The sequence below is a fragment of the Euprymna scolopes genome, chromosome 10 (genome assembly GCF_053919585.1).
Source record: "Euprymna scolopes isolate OS-2025 chromosome 10, ASM5391958v1, whole genome shotgun sequence".
Lineage (NCBI taxonomy): Eukaryota > Metazoa > Mollusca > Cephalopoda > Sepiida > Sepiolidae > Euprymna > Euprymna scolopes.
Window position 1 is genome coordinate 99,593,973 of NC_136491.1, and position 23,779 is coordinate 99,617,751.

General features: G+C 30.1%; 1 protein-coding gene across 1 annotated transcript in view; it reads left to right on the top strand.

Moving 5' to 3' along the window:
- LOC145286162 (neuroepithelial cell-transforming gene 1 protein-like) overlaps positions 1-23,779 on the top strand; it is a 43,427-nt gene that overhangs the window by 1,416 nt on the left and 18,232 nt on the right. The gene's annotated exons all lie outside the window — the stretch shown is intronic.

Sequence of the window (23,779 nt, forward strand, 5' to 3'; positions counted from 1 at the left end):
AGTGCCAGCACGTCAAGAAACTCTTGTCTCCCCCTCCCCCCTCCTCATGCTTCTACCTATTTACTTGCCTCCTCACGAGAACAGATATAGACACGCAGTCGGTTTTTAATGTGAGAGAAATTCAACTCCCCTGAGAGACGCACCTAAGATTGTGACAAAAATTTAAATTGTCCCTGTCTAAAAAATGAAATATCAGAAAAGATACTACGCTTTGTTTCTAGTCAAAACGACAGTTTAGTCTACAAATAGTTATTTTAAGTTTTTGTTATCTCTATTAACCGAGAATTATGCACTTTGAATTCAATATGAGGGGGGGAGCACCGGCCTTGCCCTGTAGTAAAGTACGCTTAAATATATTTTAATTCATGCAAACTTCGTATTTATTATCACAGAAGCTTTTTTCAATTATATAAATATATATATATATATATATATATATATATATATATATATATATATATATATAGTACTGATTTCAACAGTTTTAAAAAATAACTTGGATACCATCAGCTAGAATCAAAAACCGCGTCCCTTAGTGTTTGTATCTATCTATCGACAGGGAGAAAGGAAAGATTTAAAATCAAACCACTTCAAGCTATGAATGAATTTGCGCATGCGCAAAGTAATAAAAATATGTGGCATAAACCATAAACTATTTCCTGTTAATTTCAGTGTAATGTGGCTAACAGTTTAAGAGTTTATCGGGTAAATATTTTCACACACACACACACACACACACACACACACACACGTACTTGCATTTACTGTTTTATTTAGATTAAAAATTTGTTAATATATTATCGTTGTGATTTAGAAAAATGAATGAAGATTTAACAGAATTACAGGTTGAGTCAGATTAATGCACATGCGTAGTAACATTACTGTTTTGCTTCATAATATATTGTTACTGTTAAAAGTGACGCTGTAATTTTTTAGTTAAGGGTCTAAAATATGTCTTTCATATCCTAGATTTTTTTTTTCTTTATTGGTTTTGTAATATATGATTACACTGAAAAACATATTGTCGACAGTACTTTGCATAAAAGCCCTAAATAAGTCCGCCAGAACCCAGCTTTAGGGGAGGGGGGGGGGCTTTTTATCTTATTATATTTAAAAGCGTCTCTATATCATATATATATTTTCGATTACATTTTGCTTAACGGTAAAAAAAAAAACAAGTCTTTCAAAGCTCCGCTTTATTTGTTTGGTCTCTTTGCTTTATATTACGTTGTTATTGTTTAAAATAAATAAATAAATAAATAAATAAATAAACACTGTATATAACGTTTTCCGATAACATTTTAAGTAAGGGTACAAATACTTCGGAGCTCTGCTGGAATAACTTTTCAGGGACTTCCCAGAAGTTCCCTGTCACCTCGCTCGTTGTAAGTAGATAACGCCGGTTCAGCAAAAAAGGTCATCACATTTTTTTCTATTATAAACTAATAAATCTTATATGTACTGGTTCTCTCGCGTTGAAATATACATACGTGTAATCTCAATCGCACTTTGGTGGTACTTATTTTTTTAGTGATAGGGACAGAACATATATAAATAAGAGAAACGTGATCGGAAGTTTATAAGCAGCGACTTCAGACATTTGAACGAACCCAGAATGCAATGCGCTTGCATAATTTATGTGCAGATAAACTAACCGATGACATCATTCTTTGTTTACGAAAAAAAAAAGAACGACCATTGCATGTACAAAGATTTAATGCAAAAACATATTCTTCTTCGTTTGAATTAGATATTCCCCCTTTTTTTTTTCTTTTAAATAGCGTCACTAAAAAAAAATATTTATATTCCAAAATAGAGTCGTCTTATTATTATCGTTGCTTTCACAACCTTTTAAATATTTATGCCAATAAAAAGAAGACTGGCGCCGTTGCGTGTTACATTTTTAGAACGTAGAAGTTATATTTCTTAGCGACTTTAGAAAGAAACTACAGGTGATTATTTTATAATAACTTATATTATACACTTGTATATCCAAAATGTTGCTCTATTATCAATGTAAACAGTTTTGTTGTTTTTCTTTCATTTCTTTGTATTTTGGTGATATATATATATATATATATATATATATATATATATATATATATATATATATATAAAAGTAAGCATTACTAATTATTTTTTGGAATCAAGTCTATTCGCACACACATACACGCATATATATATATATATATATATATATATATATATATATATATATATATATATATATATATATAATTCAATTTATTTGGCACACGATAAAACAAGCTTGCTTTAATTAGCATGTAAAGAAAGAGTGGTAGAAATTTACACAGGTGTTAGGCTACAGTAGCCTAACACCTGTCCGAATTCACCGCGAACTGCTGCGTTGTTAGTGCATTTATTACGTCTCTTGGAAGTCTATTCCAAGGTTCAAGGATCCTAACTGAGAATGCGTTCCCCCTCTGATTGAATCGAGATCGGTAGTGAAATCGTTACTTAGGTTGTCTGCATAGACCTCTTTCTGGTGCAGCAGTTACTAATAGGTCCTGAGATATATCATAATGCTCCATGAGAAGTTGTAGGTCAAAATGAAATCACTGCGTAATCGTCGACGCTCAAAGGAGAAAAGGTTAAACTCTTGAGTCGACTTTCATAAGGCAGATCCGATAGACCTTGAACCATTCGAGTAGACAGTCTTTAAACTCTCTTAAGCTACTGGATATCACATATTAGATATGGAGCAGAGGCTTAGACTCGATACTCTAACAATGGTCTGACAAGGGATTCATAAAGATGGAGAAATATTTCAAGAGTGAGTTTGCAGGAAGAACGTCGTAGGAGAAATAGAATGCTCTTTGCTTTATTAGTGAATGCAATATTTAGATGGGTTAAAGGACAAATCGACCAGAGGGTCAAGATATATTCTCTCGTTTACCTATTTGAGCTGATTCAGAAAGAGAACCCACTGCAATATGACAGCATTTATCGACATTAAGGTATGTCCCATTCAATGAACCATTTCCAAGCACGTTGAAAGTTAGAGAATAGTGTCACACACACACAAACACACACACACACGCGCGCGCGCGCGCACGCGCGCACAACGTCAATGTAAATTATAGGACACTCAAACCAGAAACCGGACTTCAATCTCGCTTCCTTAGTCTTCATAAAAGTAGGTGGCTTTCCAAAGAACCTAACGATCAAATTCGTCGTGTGGGTTCGCAACGTCTCACGATGTACAGTTTACCCAAAGTTCATAAGGAAAAAAAATATAGATATATAATCTGAGGTTATTGTTTTCCAGAGGTTAATAACCAATTAAGTGTAACTAGGTTAATACAAGAGTGCTCAATACCGAAGTAGAGCAGGGTATACTCATTATTTGTTTTTACATAAACAGTAATATGTTGCTACACATTCATGATGATGTTTCGGTCAATTATCTACTAGAAACTAGAATTTGAATGGTACTGAACATTCTCAAGATTCTACTACCCTCTCTACATGACTCTGAATTGTAATCTTTTTCCTCGGGTTTTCCATCCTCCTTGACCCTTTACGACCATTTTGTGCTGGTGCTGCCATATTTTGTGTGTATGGAGTTAATTTGGGGAAATTTCGTGCATATATATATATATATATATATATATATATATATATATATATATATATATATATATTCTGCATAAGTTATGGTTTCGGTTTCGATTCAGGCTGATGCACCCAAGTCATATGGATATATTTTTTTTTATTTTTAAAATCACAACTTTATAATATATAAGAATCAATAGAAAATTGACTCTATAATAATATGTATGAATCCCGCATAAATTAAAATATATTTAAGCGTATTTTACAACTGGGCTACGTCGGGCGTCCCTGCTAGTTTGTTCTATTTCTATATTAATTTATATGTTGTTGACCGGTATTACCTGCTTATGTGGGTTGGTTTCCGTGCTGGGGCATCTTTCTTGACCTCAACTGTTTTCATCGTAGCCGTTCTCTGTATGGTGAGAATCCTTTTTTTGATTCTAATTTCACTTAGTCTTTTTTTCTTTTCTAGTGTCCCAACTGGTGTTGGTATTACGGTGGCTTTCTTCATGTTCCATATTTTCTTTAACTCTCTGACAAACTTTTTTTATTTGCTTAGAGTTTATGCCTCTTTAATGTTCACCTTGTGAACTATTTGGACAACAAAATCGATGTTTGACAGATTTTATCATTTCGACTATTATTACACCCAATCTTTTTTGTATGAATTTGTTCGCATTACTCTGGAATCAGAGTATTTTGCGTTTTTCATTTTCCGATATTCTCTCTGGTTCGAGCCTTTAACCGTTCTCTACATCTACATGTTTAAATGCATTCGTTTGCAGGGCCCTCGGTGGACTATCTTTCAGACCTAGTCATGTTCGTTTTTTTGGGTTAGTTTGTGACATTCATTTTCGATGGTGTTTAGAAATTCGTCTCTTTGTCTACAGGATCTATACTTACTGTTGGGTCTATTGGGGCTTTTATGTAGCTTGTAATTGTTTTCAGCGATTGTCAGTAACGATTCATTTCCGTGGCCATGTCTATGTGTTTTAGTGCGCCATTTTTTTTTTTTTTAGGTTAGCCTTATAAATCGTCCATGTAGCTGCTTCTCTCCCTATTTTGCTTTTTTCGCCATTTTGTTTCCCATTTTGCTGCTTCCTGTATTATTCACATTAGCTGTCATCAGATTCAATGTATTTTGCCTTATATATTTTCTGGTACTTCATCGCACTGCCTACGCAGTCTTAGTTACAATTCATCTTCGTCTTTCTCCTAATTTTTTCGTAGAGTCGATCAGTTTCAGCCTTCGGGTGTACGGCGTTGTATATGCTTTACGTTATTATTATTATTATTATTATTATTATTATTATTATTATTATTATTATTATTATTATTATTATTATTATTATTATTTCTCTTCTTCTTGGCTGGTTCAATGGGAAGGTTGTCCTTGGCGGCATGTCCTCTGGTGTCTGTTCTGATTGATCCTCGACATGCATACTTTGTGACATCTGGGGTATGGGAATCCTCGGAAAGAGGGGCTCTGGGCAGATGACGATTTCATCCTTCTACGATTGTCCTCTGCGTCTACGACCTTTCTTCTGCTTCTTCTTGTTATTATTATTATTATTATTATCATTATTATTATTATTATTATTATTATTATTATTATATTTATTTACCACTAAGAGTAGTCACACAGGCCACCATCAAACAGAAATCTCTGAGAACAACGTGTGTCATTCTCTATTATTATTATTATTATTATTATTATTATTATCATTATTATTATTATGATTATTAGTTTTATTAATGTTATTATTATTATTATTATTATTATTATTATTATTATTATTATTATTATTATAGTAGGTATTTTTTATTCAGTACATATTATTTATCACATTTAAATAAACAAAAAACTAAATTTAATAGGCTCTGAATACTAGGTATCTCTCTTGAATAATTTAACACTCTACCGAGGTATTTTACAATGAAGCTACTCTTGCGACATTTTTGTATGGAAACTTAAAGTTTTTTTCAGAAATTATTATAGCTTATTTTCTCAGCACATACTCTTCTGGTGTGATTCAATATTTAAAAAAAAAAAGATTTGTGTTGCGTTATATGATTAAAATAAACATTGCCTGGAATCAGCTGTAAACAACCTTAATACTTTGGTTTATGACTTCAAAATTATTTAAATCTTTATATATGCATATATATATGTATATATATATGCCTATGTATATATGTATATGTATATATATGCATATATATATATGCATATGTATATATATGCATATATATATGTATATGTATATATATGCATATATATATGTATATGTATATATATATATATATATATATATATATATATATATATATATATATATATATATGTATGATGAATGGGAGTGCACAAATAAATGGTTTTAAAGCATGATTTACTGATTAGTAGTGTTCCCAGAATTCGGTCAACAAGTATCCGATGTACGATCATTTCAGAGACTTATCAGCATGCACTTATATTTTGCATATGCGTATTCTACGTTGTCTCCTCATCAGTCCTTTTCACTTATGTCACAAATAGAGGTTTGATGAGATAATCAATGTTTTCACTTTTTTCTCATATATATATATATATATATATATATATATATATATATATGTATATATATATATATATATATATTAGTGATGGTATACATATATATATGTATGTATATATATATGTAAAATATATTTTAGTCATCGACATACAGACCTGTTTCGTTGTTTCACAACTCATCAGTGCCGCTACCATCACTAATATATATATATATATATATATGCATACCATCACTAATACCATCACTAATATATATATATAAATATATATGCATACCATCACTAATATATATATATATGTATACCATCACTAATATATATATATATATATATATATATATATATATATATATATATATATATATATATATATACTAGCAGGGGTGTCCGGCGTTGCTCGGGTGTTTGGAGGTGTATGCTGTGCAAAAAAAGCAAAAAAAAAAAAAATGGTTAATTTTTTAAAACTTTGACCTCTATTATGACCCCTTAAAATTTATTGTTTCGGGCTCAAATCACTTTATTAAGTTAGATCCATGTTCAAGGAACCTATATCTAAAATTTCAAGTGTCTAGACCCAAAATTGTCGGAGGAGTTTGGTAGAGTTCTTAAAGGTCAAATCGTTGAAATTTGACCCCTTAACAGCCAAATTTCTGGCTGACACCCGTCACATCGATTTTCTCAAATCTCAGTACCCGGTATTTCAAATTTCGAGTCTATAGACTAAAAATTGACAGAGTTATTGCGTAGGGAAATGTACACAGACAGACAGACACACAGACACACAGACAGACACACAGACAGACACGTTCACTTTTATATATATATATATATATATATATATATATATATATATATATATATATATATATATATTAGTGATGGTATACATATATATATATATATATATATATATATATATATATATATATATATATATATATATATATGTTAATTGTCAACCAAATACTTACCTATAAAAAACATGTCTCCTACCATTTCCCTAAATCACTACAATTAAACTGAATCCTTTTTGCACGTTGCCGCGTTATGTATTGTAACAGATTTCAACACTCTTTTATAAATAGAATGCTACAAGCAACGACGATAATGTCTTTTTGATACAAAAGATTGTTTTATTTGATTAAAGGGACGCGACAAAAAATCTAAAGAAATATACAATAGATACAATGTTGTTTAAATGGTTAATCAGTTGTTGTTTTTTTTTCGTGACGTAGTTTAGTCGCCGGCTCTTAGAAAGGGAAGGACGAATGCTATAGATGTTCCTTTGTCCCTAAACTTTTGTCGGCGAATACCATTGTACTATTATGTAGTAGCAAAGTGAAAGAATATTGATTGCAAATTCCATTGACGGACTACAAATAGATGTAAAAGTACGTATAATAATATCTCCGCTGTAGCTACTATACTAATATTACTATATTAATACTACGACTTTTATTAGTAGTAATATTATTATCAATATTATTATTATACGTCGTATTTTTTAACACTTTGTGAATGGATGAGTAAATAATAATAATGATAATTAAAGACTGTATACTTCAATATACTTAATATCTATCTATCTATCTATTTGCTATTATTATTATTATCTATCTATCTATATATATAGATAGATATAGATATATATATACATATATATACATATGTATATGTATATATATACATGTCATTTAATCCCTAATGAATTTCTTCAATACTGCAGTTAACATAAGCTCCATTATACTTAATATCTATCTATCTATCTATCTACCTATTTGTTATTATTATTATTATTATCTATCTATATATATATATATATATATATATATATATATATATACATATGTATATGTATATGTATATATATACATGTCATTTAATCCCTAATGAATTTCTTCAATGCTGCAGTTAACATAAGCTTAATAATTATTGGGTTATATTAATTAGAGCGTCATTTATTATTAGTGTAATAGTCAATAAAAACATCACAAATTCCGAAAATAAATATTCTAAATTGCCTTTACATGTACGTGTGTTTCCTTACATATATATATATATATATATATATATATATATATATATATATATATATATATATATATATATATATATTTATATATCTATATACATATATATATATTTATATATATATATATATATATAGAGAGAGAGAGAGAGGGAGATATATACATATATATATATACATATATATATATATATTTATATATATATATATATATATATATATATATATATATATATATAGCGAGCAATGGTAATTGTGTTTATCTAAATTGATTAAAATAATATATATAATGATTATACCCATATATACCGAATGTTTAAAAATAGACGATATATATATATATATATATATATATATATATATATATATATATATATATATATATATATATATATAATGTCTGCCTATGCATGTGGGAGGTAAATGCAGTATGTGTAAGTAATAAGCGTATTTCCTCCTTTTCTCCGATCGTACATATCGATTTTTCTGATGTTAGCATTCGTCTTCAAGAAGTCGGTTGGTCGCCGTTGCCAAACTTACCGATTCCTTTTGTCTAAAGGAATCGATGGTGTCGCTTTTGTGGCAGTGAAAAGACCGAGAAAGAAACGGCTTTGGCTCAACCTGGTGAGCTTCAATGCGTAGGCGGGAAGGAAGCTTGACGAACGCTATTCCTGCGTGGGAGGAATTTAAGCATATTATATTGGTTCCTTTTTGCGTATGAGGTTTGAACAGGTTGATGATGGGATGTTTTTATTCGGGTGTTTTAAAAGCACAATGTGTGTTGTTTTTGGTAAAATACCGGAACTTAATAACGTGGGTGGTTTTAGATGCCCGCATGAGTAAACAGTCGAATGTGTTTGTAATAACTACGCATCAGAAAACACACAACACACATAATTATATATATATATACATTTTGATAGTAAAACATATATACTTTTAATGTATATATTCAATAAAGTTGTTTTAAAAAATTGCCAGATTTATTTAAGCTCACAAACTGGTGTCGCACTTTCAGTGCATATACATTTGTAAACAATTCCAATATCATAAGTATACATATATGAATGCTATATAAATATGTTTGTGGTATTGGATTTTTTTACAAATTATATATGTGTGTGTGTGTGTGTGTGTGTGTGTGTGTGTGTTAATAAAATTAAGGTAAGAAATAAATTTTCAATGGTAAGGCAACCCTATCTAGAGTTTTTAAAAAAAGGGTTTACCTGGTTAAGAGGAGCAAACATTTGTATAATGCCGGTTTTTTCTCCTCTTATGACAAGAAGCATTTAGATTCGAAATACTCTGGCTTAAAAGTGTCTCCCTTATTCTCCTTTCTGTAAGTCTTACTGGCTTGATGATTTAATAATTTTACTCGTTATCTTCTATACACTTCACTGCAACCTCTTTCCCACAGAAGAGATGTCGCGAGCCTGCCTCCGCTCTATCGCTATTTTCATGGCAAGTGCTCTAAACTCTAAACTATGATACCCACTTGCCAAACTTTCACAAAAGCACTCGATTAGCCAAAACCACGATATACGATTTCTCCACTCTCTACCTGTGCCTAAATGTAAACGCAGATTCCATGAACAAAGTCCTTCCCCGGAACTGCCCGCCTTTGGAACACTGTTAGGCTGGCATTCTTCCCTGCTAAATACAACCTGGTAGCTTTCAAATCTAATTTAAACAAGTTAATGTTAAGTCATCCTCATAAATATTCAAAATCACCCAATTTACACTATTAACGATTACTTCATTATCACCTTACATCCATTAACCCTTATCCTCGAGTGGTTTCCGGGCCTTGATAAGTGGTGATCTCTAATTAAACACACACATGCGCGCGCACACATGAACATAAACGCAATACTTTTTCAAAAGTGTTCATGAAAGTGTATAACTTTTATAAATAAAGTTATATAAATGTTGTAAAAGGTCTACATGGTTCAAAGTTTCGACATTTCTATGTGTTCGGGTTTTCCACGAAAAATGATCGTTGATCAATCCGCTTAGACTCTTTACAATGTTTTACACAGAGGCTGAATACAATGAAACAATATGCAAAGGTGGATAAAGAAATAGCTGTTCATTTCTGAACTACAGCGATGTATAAGCAATAGAAAAATACATTTTAGAAAAAAATAAAGACATTATTACTGGAATCTAACTCTCTATTGTTCATCTACATATATATATATATATATATATATATATATATGCGTGTGTGGGTTTAAGTGCGTATGTGTATGTGTACGTGTGTATATGTATGTGTGTATGTGTATGTATATGTGTGTGTGCGGGTGTATGTATATGTGTGTGACACTATTAACTAATTATTTTATGCTTATGTAAAACACTTAAAGACAATTGTAATTATATAAATCTTTCATCTCTCTTTTATTTTCTCTCTCTCTCTCTCTCTCTCCCTCTATCCCTCTATCCATCTATCTATCTATCTATCAAACGCACAGCCTGAATGTTTATTTTGTGCCAATTAATTTTCTGATTTATCGATCTTTTGAATTCTCATTCTTCGTGATCAATATTTCGTGTTCATTCTCCCCCAATATATCGATATGTATGTGTGTGTATGAATATATGCGCACTCACGCCAGTCTCGTATCGATAAATCGTTCAAATCGTCGATTTATCGATTTAAACATCCACCGAAAATATTCATACATTAACCTAGATAATGAATTTTCTTACGTTCGCTTTTTTATTTATTTTTTTTTTATTCATTGGGGGGGGGGGATCTCACCTAGATTTCCGATTTGTGCAGTTTTCTGCGTGTGGTCGTCAAATTGGTATATCGTCACAAAATCCTTTAACGAAATTTATTTTATTTCATTTATTTTATTTTTATTTTTTATGTATTTATTTATTCATTTATTTAATGTTTTCGTTCATTTTTTTTTTTTAACTTTATTTTTGTTTTTATTTTAGTTCCTTTTAGGGTTCCTTTTGGCGGGGGGGGGGGCATTTTATTGTATCTTTTGTTTTGCGTGTTTGTTTTTATTTGGATCATTGTTGATATCAATTTCGATATCGATTTTTATTTTCGCGTCATACATTTCTATATTATATTTCTATTCGACCATATGTATGTCTGTCTGCCCATACCACTTGTTCTGTGCTGATCTGGATGAAATTTTGTATCGGCTTTTGTTATTATAATGTGCAGCGAACTAAGTATTATGGTACCCGCTCGATGCACAGTTAGGGATTAATAGGGATTGGTATTTAATGTAAATCTGGGCACAAATATAACCATATTCAACCATCATAATGGCATAAAGCACTCATTTTTAAGTCAACGGGTTATAACGTTTTCCCGTTTTTTAAACAGGCGAAAAAGTCTAGTTTAAATTATATTAACTAAAACTAACAGATGAAAATACAATATATATATTTAGATATTATAAAGATATAAGATTCACTTAATCCTATGCAATGAATCTCTTACAATAGATACTGCGTTTTACCATTTGGCAGGTAAGCGAATACGTATAATGCCTCAGAGAGTGAACGACACTGTCTTGCACAGTTTCATGTCACGTTTGAGCAAGATATAGCACCTGCTACCCTCGCTCTGATATTTTGGAGGGCTACCATACAGAAAGCAGACGGAGTTCCTTAGTCGTGGTGAAGGCAATACATCTAGAAAAGGAGAACTCATTTATTTATTTTGCGGACTGTTATCCTCATCTTCGTAATTGTTGTTTCATGACGTTTCGACCAACTATTCCTCTGGCCTTCTTCAGGTGGTTAAACGCGACGAGATAGGAATGCCGAGTCTCTTAACTGTATCCTCAGTAACTACTGCCTGTCATACTTGTTGTTGTCTCCTATTGAGGATGCAGTTTAGAGACTCAGCATTCCTATATAAATATGCAGATTATTTATCCCAAAGGATTCCAATAATAATAATAATAATAATAATAATAATAATGATAATAATAATATAACCTTTGGTACCGACCCGATGATGGAAGTCCAGATAAGAACGAAAAACTTGGATCTATAAGACCAAAAAACCCAACCTTTATTTCCCGTCGAGGCCCGTAGCGCAGTGAATAGAGGCATTGAATCTCTACGGTGAGCATTGTCTGAAGATAGCGGTTTCAATCCTACCCAAAGTCAGCCAGAGGATTATTTGGTCAAAATGTGGCGATACAACAACTATGGTAGGCAGTAATTATTGAGGATGCAGTTAAAAGACTCAGAATTCCCATCTCGTCGCGATTGACCACCTGACGAAGGCCAGAGGAATAATCGTGAAACAACAACTATGAATATGGGAATAACAATCCATAAATAAATAAATAAATATACAAATTGCTCATATCAAAGGATTTCAATAATAAAAAAAATATGGCGAACTCTATTTAAAAAAAAAGAACGGATAGAGCGAACCCGTTTTCTTTGTACAGCAATCAACAAAACACCCGTTTCCAATTTTCATCAGCCAGCACGAAAGTAGTAAGACTCAGAAAACTGTCATGAAGATAGTCATGTCAGTGCGCAATCTGGTCTAACCAGGGATAACAATTTTGTAATATTTTGCTATTACATAACCTAAAAAAAAAGGATAGATATGCTGTAAAGAAAAAGAAAGAAAGATAGTGATATTGGTTTATACGTCATAGAATACTGAGAATAATTCAATTCAGATCTCCAAGAGAGATTTGAATCTGTTTTTGTAATGTTCTCTCTTTTTTATCGCTCTGACTTATTGGCTATTACATTCCCTACATAGACATATACTTTTCACTTAAATTGTTGGCGCAAAAATGATGTCGTTTTTATATATATAGTTGAACGTCAACAAACATTTTCCATTAATCTATTACATAGCTATTAAAACTTCCCTATGTGTGATGCTATAAACAAAAACTAGACAAGGTCAAACAAAATGAAAACAGGTTACATCCGTTATCCATTATGCTAAGAATCAAACAATAAGCACAATAGCAATCATTGTATTTAAATCTAGTATCTACCGTTCTACCCTTGCAGAAAGATGTGAAACAAGGTCGGACAGTGGAGGGATTGGGAAGTCAACGTACAAGAGAAAGTTAACACTCACTCACAAAAATCTGCCTCGGCATTCCCTGCTAAGAGAACTTGAAAGCCTACTAGACACTATCCTTGAGTGTTTGAGGTCTCTCTCTGTGCAGGGGTTTGTCTTGTATGAGGGTTTCTTTTTCACTGCAGGTAAACTCTGGCTAAATTTTCAAAATCACAGCCCAAATAAGATCTCTTCTAAATGGCTTACCCACACTGACTTTTACGATTAGTAGTGTACTTTCTCCGAGTAAAGTTACATTAAGTAACAGTTCGAAGCTGAGTAACCCACCAGACTAATTGAACTCTTGTCCTGGGATCCAATAAGACGAAGAGATCACAAGAAAGGAATACTATAACATACTAGAATGATCAATTGGGAAGAGAAAAACTATGTTTTCAACTACTTAATTAACTCAGTGTTCGGGATATAAAGGAATGGAATATTCGAATGTCTGTGTATCTCATATAGAGATCAAGATCAACAGGAAGTTGGGCCCCTTGATTTCTGAGGATTTCGAATAAAGTAAAATTAAACCAAAATGAAAAACGGCCACCATAAAATCAACAGAGTCTAATAGATATGATTACAAAAAGGTACGTGAGCAAAACAAGAAACTCTTAAAAACTAAATTATATAATAGTAACCTAATAAAAAAGAATACTTGGAACGCATCCCGGCTAATGTACTCTGAATCATTCATAAATTGGATAAACAAAGAATTCGGGAAGCATGGCTCAAAGACCAGGAAATTAACGACCATGCACAAGCCACTACACCTGCTTAATGATTCTGGTCGATTCTATATATACATTTTTTTTAAGCAAAGAACCCCTTTCTAAAAACACGAGAAAGTAATGCTGGGATGATGGACCTAGAATTGCATAGAACCGTACGTCAACCTGAACGAAGAAAAGCCACCCAGCTCTAAAATGGCCCGAACTTTATCCCACTAATTGTCACTCAGCTCCCAGGAAACAGAAGTTGTTTTCAAAGAGAGATCTTTGATGACCTGTGTGAATGCTACTTGTAAGCAATAAATAATTATAATGCCACATGAACCTAAGGGAACTGAAACTACAATAAATCTTATAAACTGTTCTCCCTCTTTATAGGAAAAACTGTAAATAGCAACAGCCTCACCTGATACAGCACAAATAGGAGGATTGAAAGACGAAGGAGAGAAAGCACTAATCAGACTTCCACTAGAAGATGTCGAAGAGTACTGAGGCCAGATAAGACCAATAGACGTTGGCAACTAGTAATGGAAGATTTATAAAACTAGCCAAAATAATGAGCGCACAGCATGGTTATGGAAAGGACAGTTGAGCAGAGAAACTAAATCCCTACTAATACTATTACTAGTACGTGTAATAATAATGTTAATAATAATAATATTAATAATTTATTTTTAATAAATGAGTGAATAAATTTTCAAAGCGAATAATTGATAAATAAGTTAGTAATTAAATAAATAACGATAGGTAAACAAACAAAGAAATAAATAAGAAGAAAATAAATCAGGAAAAATTAATTCATAAACATGTATGCAAATGATTAGAGGGTAAAGAAATAAACAAATAAATAATTAGCTAATATATAAGTAAATGAAAATAATAATAAATAAATATGAATAATAAATAAATATAAATAATAAATATAAAAGCAAATAATAATAATAATAATAATAATAATAATAATAATAATAATAATAATAAATATGATATTGAACAAATAATTAGGGAGTTGATAAATAAACAAATACATAATAAATGTATGAATAACCTATTAAATGAATAACAGGAATACAAGTAAAATAATGAAAATAATAAATAAATAAATATAAATCATAAATAAATATTAATAATAAATAAATATCCAAGCTAATAATAATAAAAATAATAACAACAACAGACAAAAACAACAACATTAACAATAATAACAACAACAACAATAACAATAATAATAATAATAACAATAATAATAATAATAACAACAATAATAATAACAACAATAATAATAATAACACCAATAATAATAACAACAACACCAATAATAATAATAATAAACAACAACAACAATAATAATAACAACAATAATAATAATAACACCAATAATAATAACAACAACAACAACAATAATAATAATAACAACAATAATAATAATAACACCAATAATAATAATAACAACAACAACAATAATAATAATAAACAATAATAATAATAATCATAATAATAATAACACCAATAATAATAACAACAACAAAAATAATAATAATGATAATAATAAACAATAATAATAATCATAATAATAATAATAATAATAACAACAATAATAACAACAACAATAATAATAATAACAACAATAATAACAACAACAATAATAATAATAACAACAATAATAACAACAACAATAATAATAATAACAACAATAATAACAACAACAATAATAATAATAACAACAATAATAACAACAACAACAACAACAATGATAAAAACAACAACAACAATAATAATAATAATAATAATAATAATAATAATAATAATAATAATAAGTGAACAAATAATTAGGGTGTTGATAAATAAAAAAAATACATAATAAATATATAAATAAGCTATTAAATGAATAACAGGAGAACAAGTAAAATAATACTGATAATATTAACATATACATATAATAAACAATAAGGAAATAAAGCAATACGGCGATGCATTTATTCTATAATTATTTACTTTTTTTTATATGTCTCGTTGTAACGGGAACGGACCACGTGACCATGCAGCCATTTTATAAAGGAGTATTTCAACAAACGATTTTCGCGTCGTTACGCTGGCTTCACCGTCACATGACACAGTTTTACCTGGGAAAACCTTTGTACTAAATTTGGCAATGTCGAAGTCGACGCCGCGAAACGAAAGCTCCGTACGTGACCATATATGGTATTCTACAAGATTTCTCATTTGCATATTCTTCTAAATGCGTGTATACTGGCAATTTTTCGCTCTAAAAAGTTTTACCACCGCAGAACAAAATGAAAACTAAAATGTAAGCAAATGAGAAACGATCGTTTCGCTACACGCAGAACAATGCATGTGTGAAGAAAGAAATTAATTATGGAAAAATGATAATTTTTATTTAATAAATCGGGTAAATGAAGACAAGTTTGACACGCACATATGTGTAGCACCAAGAATGTAAAGCGTCAATAGTTAATATGCATTGATAAGTTATCGTATTAATTCGGTTAGAGTATTCGACATCAGGCATGGGGTGCAAGTGATTAGGCATAATCGTGTGTGTACATGCAATGTCTATGTATATAAGTATGCATTCATGTATATATATATATATATATATATATATATATATATATATATATGTATGTATGTATGTGTGTGTGTGTGTGTGTGTGTGTGTGTGTGTGGCTAGCTAGCTCTAGCTAGCTAGCTGGCTAGATATATATATATATATAGAGAGAGAGAGAGAGCGAGAGAGAGAGAGAGACAGAGAGAGAGATAGCTAGCTAGCTAGCTAGATAGATAGATAGATAGATAGATAGATAGATAGATAGATAGATAGATTGAAAGTAAAATGATCTTTTCACTCTTGGCAGACCATGTTAAACCAGGACGTATGTTAATATGTTTGCGCGTGCGCACACACACACACACACACACACACACACACACACACAAACAAACATATGAAAAGAAACTGGAATCTTAGAGAGATATCAATCATACCAGTTATCATAGGTGCCACAGGGCTTATGAAGAAGAATCTGAAGTCCTGCCTAACTAATATTCCTGGTGAACCAAGTGCAAAAGAGATTAAGACAATTGCACTTAAGGGAACAACGAGGATACTAAAAAGAGCTATCGGTTTGTTTCAATAAAAAGCAGGGCAATGTTGGCAGCTAGTTTGGCTACGCCATACCCAACGTTACAATCTTCAAAGGAAAATATTTTTAAAAAGTATATATATATATATATATATATATATATATATATATATATATATATATATATATATATATAGTTTTTAAAATATATATAGCAATGACTCTATAGAGTTCAAGTCATACTAAAAATCGATACATAAAATTTTTATGTAGATATATGGAATAATAATAATAATAATAATAATAATAATAATAATGATAATAATAATAATAATAATAATAATAATATACTCAGTGAACCAATTGCATAGGTGGTGAACTACGTACAAGAGTGCAACCAACTAAAGGGACAGTTCAAATATTTCAAAGATCTAAAAGGTTGGAGTGTATAAGATAGCGAATGAATGTCGGGTATTCTATAGGATACCCCATCCCCAGTTAAAACAAAGTTATAAGAAAATATTAAAAAGAAAGAGTATACATGTGTGTGTGTGTGTGTGTGTGTGTGTGTGTGTGTGTGTGTGTGTGTGTGTGTGTTGGAATGAAACTAAAATATCTGAAGAGCGAACACGATAAAGAACAACAATTCAAATGAACGTCTTAATTACATAAGAAACATACAAAAAAATCAGACTTCGAATTTTTTCGAATAATATGGTAAATATTTGTGAAGAATAGTGCATAAGCTGATTATCTTTTAAATACGACAATACAATAAATGGCAAACACACACACACACACACACACATAGGTTAAAAGAAAAAATAAATATAAAACTTTGGCCATTTTTTATTTTTATTCTTGTTCTTTATTACATTGAGCCCTTCTCCTCTCAAAATTCCCAACAGAAATTATCCTGTCTTTCACGAACCCAACACACACACACACACACATATATATATATACATACACACAAACACACACACAAACACACACACACACACACACACACATATATATATATATATATATATATATATATATACATTTTGACATGTTGAAACAAATAAATGATAAGATGAATAACATCTTGAGAATTGAAATATAGCTATTTTGCCATCTATTTGTATATGCTCTGTAGTTAAATTTAACATACATTGAGCTTCATAAATAAAAGGATTGGTATAAGTAAAGGGTGAAATATTATTTAAAAAACATTTTCCCATAAACACACACAAATACATGCGTGTGTGTGTGTGTGTGTGTGTGTGTGTGTGTGTGTGTGTGTGTGTGTGTGTGTGTGTGTGTGTGTGTGTGTGAAGATTTACTTCGTTTTTATACATGAAAATAAATTAATGCAATTAAAAATTCTGAGTTATTATTTAGTTTTAAACTTTTCAAAAGTCCTCCTCTGAATGAGATATCTCGTTTACTCTGTCTTAAAGTACTCGATAGCATACTCTTCACAAAGTCTTTTATTCACTGTATATGATCATATATGTCGATGTTTTCACATTCGTTCATCCTTGATTCATATAATCTTAATTAATCGTCTATATTCTGAAATCAAACTAAACTTTCAGTCGAACAAAAACGACACAAGGGACTTCCGGCTATCGAGTGTCTGCTTCAGTCAATCTAAGAGAACTTTCTTATTAGACATTATCGTTTCCTTTGAAAAAAAGGCGGTTTCATTGCTGGTCGGCTGAGGCGCCATCATTATATAATACCAATAAGACTAATCACTACAAATTTCGCGCCAACAAGATTATCATTTAGTAGGAAGGGCAGTTGGGTTCCACAGTATAATTTGACTTTATGTCAAATAATACTACTTCAGTCGAAGTTCTCAGAAATCAAGGGGCCCACTACCTAGGACTAACACTTGAACTCTATATGAGATACATAGGTATTCGAATGTTCCGTTAAACTTCTTTATCTCTCAAACACTGGGTTAGTAAAGAAATTGAGAACATAATTTTCCTCTCCCCAATTAACCATATTCATATCTTGCAGTATAGCTTTTAGATCTTATTTGGGCAGCGAATACTATGTGATTTTGAACATTTAGTCAGGGTTTACTTCTAGGGAAAAGTATCCTAATGCCAAGTTATTCTGGCAACCCCCTGTACAGAGAGACCTTAGACACTCGAGGATAGTGTCTAGTAGGTATTCAAATTCTCTCCAGTAGACATTAGTGGGGTACTAAGTAAATAGCCTTAACTAAGTATTGGTTGATACTAATTTTTCAACATTCAATTTACATTCATTCTTATTTTGAAACAAGACATGAGCTTAACATAGCTTGGACAGAGGAACGACATCAGATTCAACTATTTGTTTTACGTGAGAGAATCACATCTATACGTGAGAGAATAAAAATTTAAAATCACATACATTTGAGCCCATCCAACGTCAATTGTAGTTTGAACAATTTCCACAATCGACAAATCAATTTGCATCAAGCAATCAAGTGTATTTTTTTATATTTTGATATTGTGTTCAACATTGACAAGTCAACAGTACAACAAAATCCAAGTATATAGATGTGATGAGCAATTTAATTTTTGAAAACGTGGTGTTATTTTTTTATTATCTATGGTCGACGTGTTAAAAACTATGCTCATCAAATTAAATAAAAAAAAATACGATCGCACTTTAATTGAATTATAAATTATCAGTTTTCACATATGTTCAACTTGTTTTGTAACTATGGCGGAAAGATGCTGCACCCAAACTATTTTTTAAAAAACTTTTAAAAAATGTTACTTTTACTTAGATAATTACAAAAAAATAAAAACGCATCGTCTGATAAATAATAATAATAATAATAATAATAATAATAATAATAATAATAATAATAATAATAATAAAAATAATGATAATAATAATAATTATTATTTCTAAGTATCTCGTTCACTTTCTTTGTTTTTAATTGAAAAAAAATTAAAAAAATAAAAGTGAAAACCCTAATTTAGCAGAGTTGTAATATGAATTAAGAATTGTATTTGACAATGAACTTTAATAAAATGAACTTTTCTTTGGAAATAAGATCAGTAGCTTATACAGTGATGGCTTTTATTTGATTACTGAGATTGCAAACTGCTGCATAATAAAGAGATCAATTCGATGCACCAATCATGTAAATGCAATTACTATGCACGCGTTCTTGCATGTGAGATGCTTAGCAAGATGTGTCTTTTAGCTGTAGACGATGCACCTAAAAACATATTGTTTCTACACAGACGCGTGTATCACAATATATATATATATATATATATATATATATATATATATATATATATATATAGTTATAGATATAGACATAGATATATATGTATATTATATATATATATACCTCTCTCTCTCTCTCTCTCTCTCTCTCTCTATATATATATATATATATATATATATATATATATATATATATATATATCAGTATATCAGTGATGGGACGCTTCCAATATTTCTTTCGATTCCGATACAATTACTGATTCTGTACTAAATTCCCGATTCCGATACAATTGTCGATTCCGATTCTTTATAAATTTCTAAAAATTTAACTAAGAAATAATTGTTTTGCCCCGATTGCTATAAAAGCATATGTCAAATGTGCACATATTTTCTCAAACGTAAAAACACACTTGTGAGGGAGGATGTATAGATAGTAGGTGCACTGGAAGCTTCAATCAATAAATATTTGTTATTTTATGATGGCTACCAGCATTGAAAGATTTTGTTTTAAACAAAACCAAATAAAAAAAATAATTAAAGGTATCGGAAAATAGGCTCATTTTTCCGATTCCGATATCCTCAAAAGTTCCGATTTTTCCGATTCCCGATTTCGATTTCGATTAATCGTCCCATATATATATATATATATATATATATATATATATATATATATATATATATATATGAGTTTATATAAAACTATTTTTAAGATATTTTATCTCTTATTATATCGTCCAAATTGTTTCAATTAACAAGCTCAATGAAATTATGTTTTCGGCTATAGAGCATATATACTGAGTTGGTTGCATCCTAATAACCAAAGAAAAGTATCGGTCCACAATTATAATTTTTGTTTATTTTTTTAATTTTGGCGAATAACTATATTTTTTCATATATATATATATATATATATATATATATATATATATATATATATATATATATATATATATATATATATATATATATGTATGTATATATATATATATATATATCCTTATGTCTATCCCAATTTTTATGAAAATTTATTCCATTATTTGTATTCTAGAAAATGTCTCAAATTTAAGACTTAAGCTTAAGAATCTTAAGAAGAGAATTAAATTCAGAGAATCTTACTTAATTGGTGATTAATATATTATGATTCATAATCAATGAAAAACTGAAATATTTATATTTTTAAATGGGAAGCGTGTCCTCTAAATCCCTTAAAACACTCCAAAGAAAGTAAAATTTGGGGGATATTTAATTAATTCATGTCTAATAACTATTATTAAAATTTCACAACAATCGAAAATACATGAATTGTCAATAAAGACTTTAAACCATTGTTTTAGTCTTTGTGCATAAAATAAGATATTTGCCTACATTGCAACCTCTAAGACGTAGCAGTTATATTTCAAAATTCATAATGATCGGTTAATTAGTTTCGGGGTAAATCCTCTACATATAAATATATAAACACATATACATACATCAGTTGTATATATATATGTGTGTGTGTGTGTGTGTGTGTGTGTGTGTGTGTGTGTGTGTGTGTGTGTGTGTGTGTGTGTGTGTGTGTGTACGTGTGTTCATATATATGTGCATGTATGCATACATACAATTATAGATACGAGATAAATAAAAAAAAAATAATCATTTGCTACGCCATAAGAATGATGCCTTTGTTCGGATACTTTTGAAAATAAAAAGTGCATTTCTGTCTTTTCACTAAATACTAATTGTCGCAATTTTAAATAAATAAGAAACATATTTGTTTTATTTATTAAAAAAAAGAAACAATAATAGTATGTAGGAAACACCGTGGAATTTCTACGGGTTTTCGGTAATCGTTGACAATCTCTTTAGATCTCCATGATAAATTGTAGCGCGCACGAACTTTATTGTATAGCGGAATATCTTTCTAATAGAAATGTGCTCATTAATCACTCGCTTAGTAATAAATAACATTAGCTGCAAACTGCGTGTATTAATCCGTTGGAATAGCAGTCAACACTTTTGGTTGTAATTGGACGCCGACGTAATCTGAAAGGCGATCTCAAATATAAATATGAATCGATATCAAGTTAACTATCAGTCACACATTTTTAATAATCAGACGATGTTTATAATCCTAGAATCGCAAAATAATTAGCGTTAAAGAGAAAATGAGAAAGAAGAATATATTTTCAGAGAGCCGATTAAGAGAAACGTGTCGTTAATTAACCGTTAACCGTTAATATATATATATATATATATATATATATATATATATATATATATATATATACTTGATTTTAGCACATAAATTATTATATTAAATTATATTTCTGATGCGTAAATTTTCAGTATTTACTTCAACAGTTCTCAATACATAGGTAGAGCTAGGTAGTAAGTTATAAAATATATATGGCAATTAAGCTACACAGAATATTCCGCCTGACGAATTCTCACGAGAATGGAGCACAAAATATTCTGTGTAGCTTAATTGACATATATATTTTATAACTTACTACATATATATATATATATATATATATATATATATATATATAATTTGCTCAAATTTGTGTCTATCCGTTACACCTCTGCATTGCATTAAATTCTATAAATTTAAATTCTATAAATTTAAATTCTATAAATTTAAATTCCCTTTATATAGAAAATTAAGTAGCTTATTAATCGTTTATTAAAGAATCATTCCCAAACATAATCTTTATCAAGAATGATAATACTTAAGTAATGTTAACTCAATTAGTGTCTTTGACTTATTGGCTGTAAGCATAGATATAACTTATCTATATCGTACAATTAGGGAATGCACAAATAGCTTATTCTATGCAATCGCAATAGTAGTAAAAATCTATCGGTAGCAGTCGTTTGTAGTAACAACAAAAACAACGTTTATGATAATAAGAAATTGAGAGGCTTGCATACATTATGCGTACTATCGTTTTCCTTCATCTCGTTTTGCCAGGCTACTATCTTGTTTACCAATCAACAAGTAGTTTTCATTCATAAAATGGCATTGTGCGACAGTACTCCTACAACATGACGTCATTGGATAGATTCATGAATGGAAGCGCAGGAAATTGTATGAATGAACAAAATACGATCGATTTCTAGCAAAGAGGGTTGTAGATGTTGTTTAAATGGTTTCTTTTCTTCACTTGGTGATAAATTATGCGGAATAGTCGTGCTGACTGCTGCTCATGCGTAATTCAACTAAAATCACAGGAAGGCATCAAATATACATAGTTATTGGATTACAAAAGGAATATGACGGATGTAAGTAGATTTACATAGTAAATTGAAACTATAACATAAATGTTTTGCAGATGTGTGAAATTTCATTCTTTTATTTATTACTACAGATCGTTGGTTTCGCTTTTATTTGTGCTTGTCCTTTTTTATGTTGTTTAATCGTTTATATTTCGGTCAAAATGTCTTTGCCTTTAAGGAACAGAATCAAAATCTCTTAAGGATTAAGAGTAGA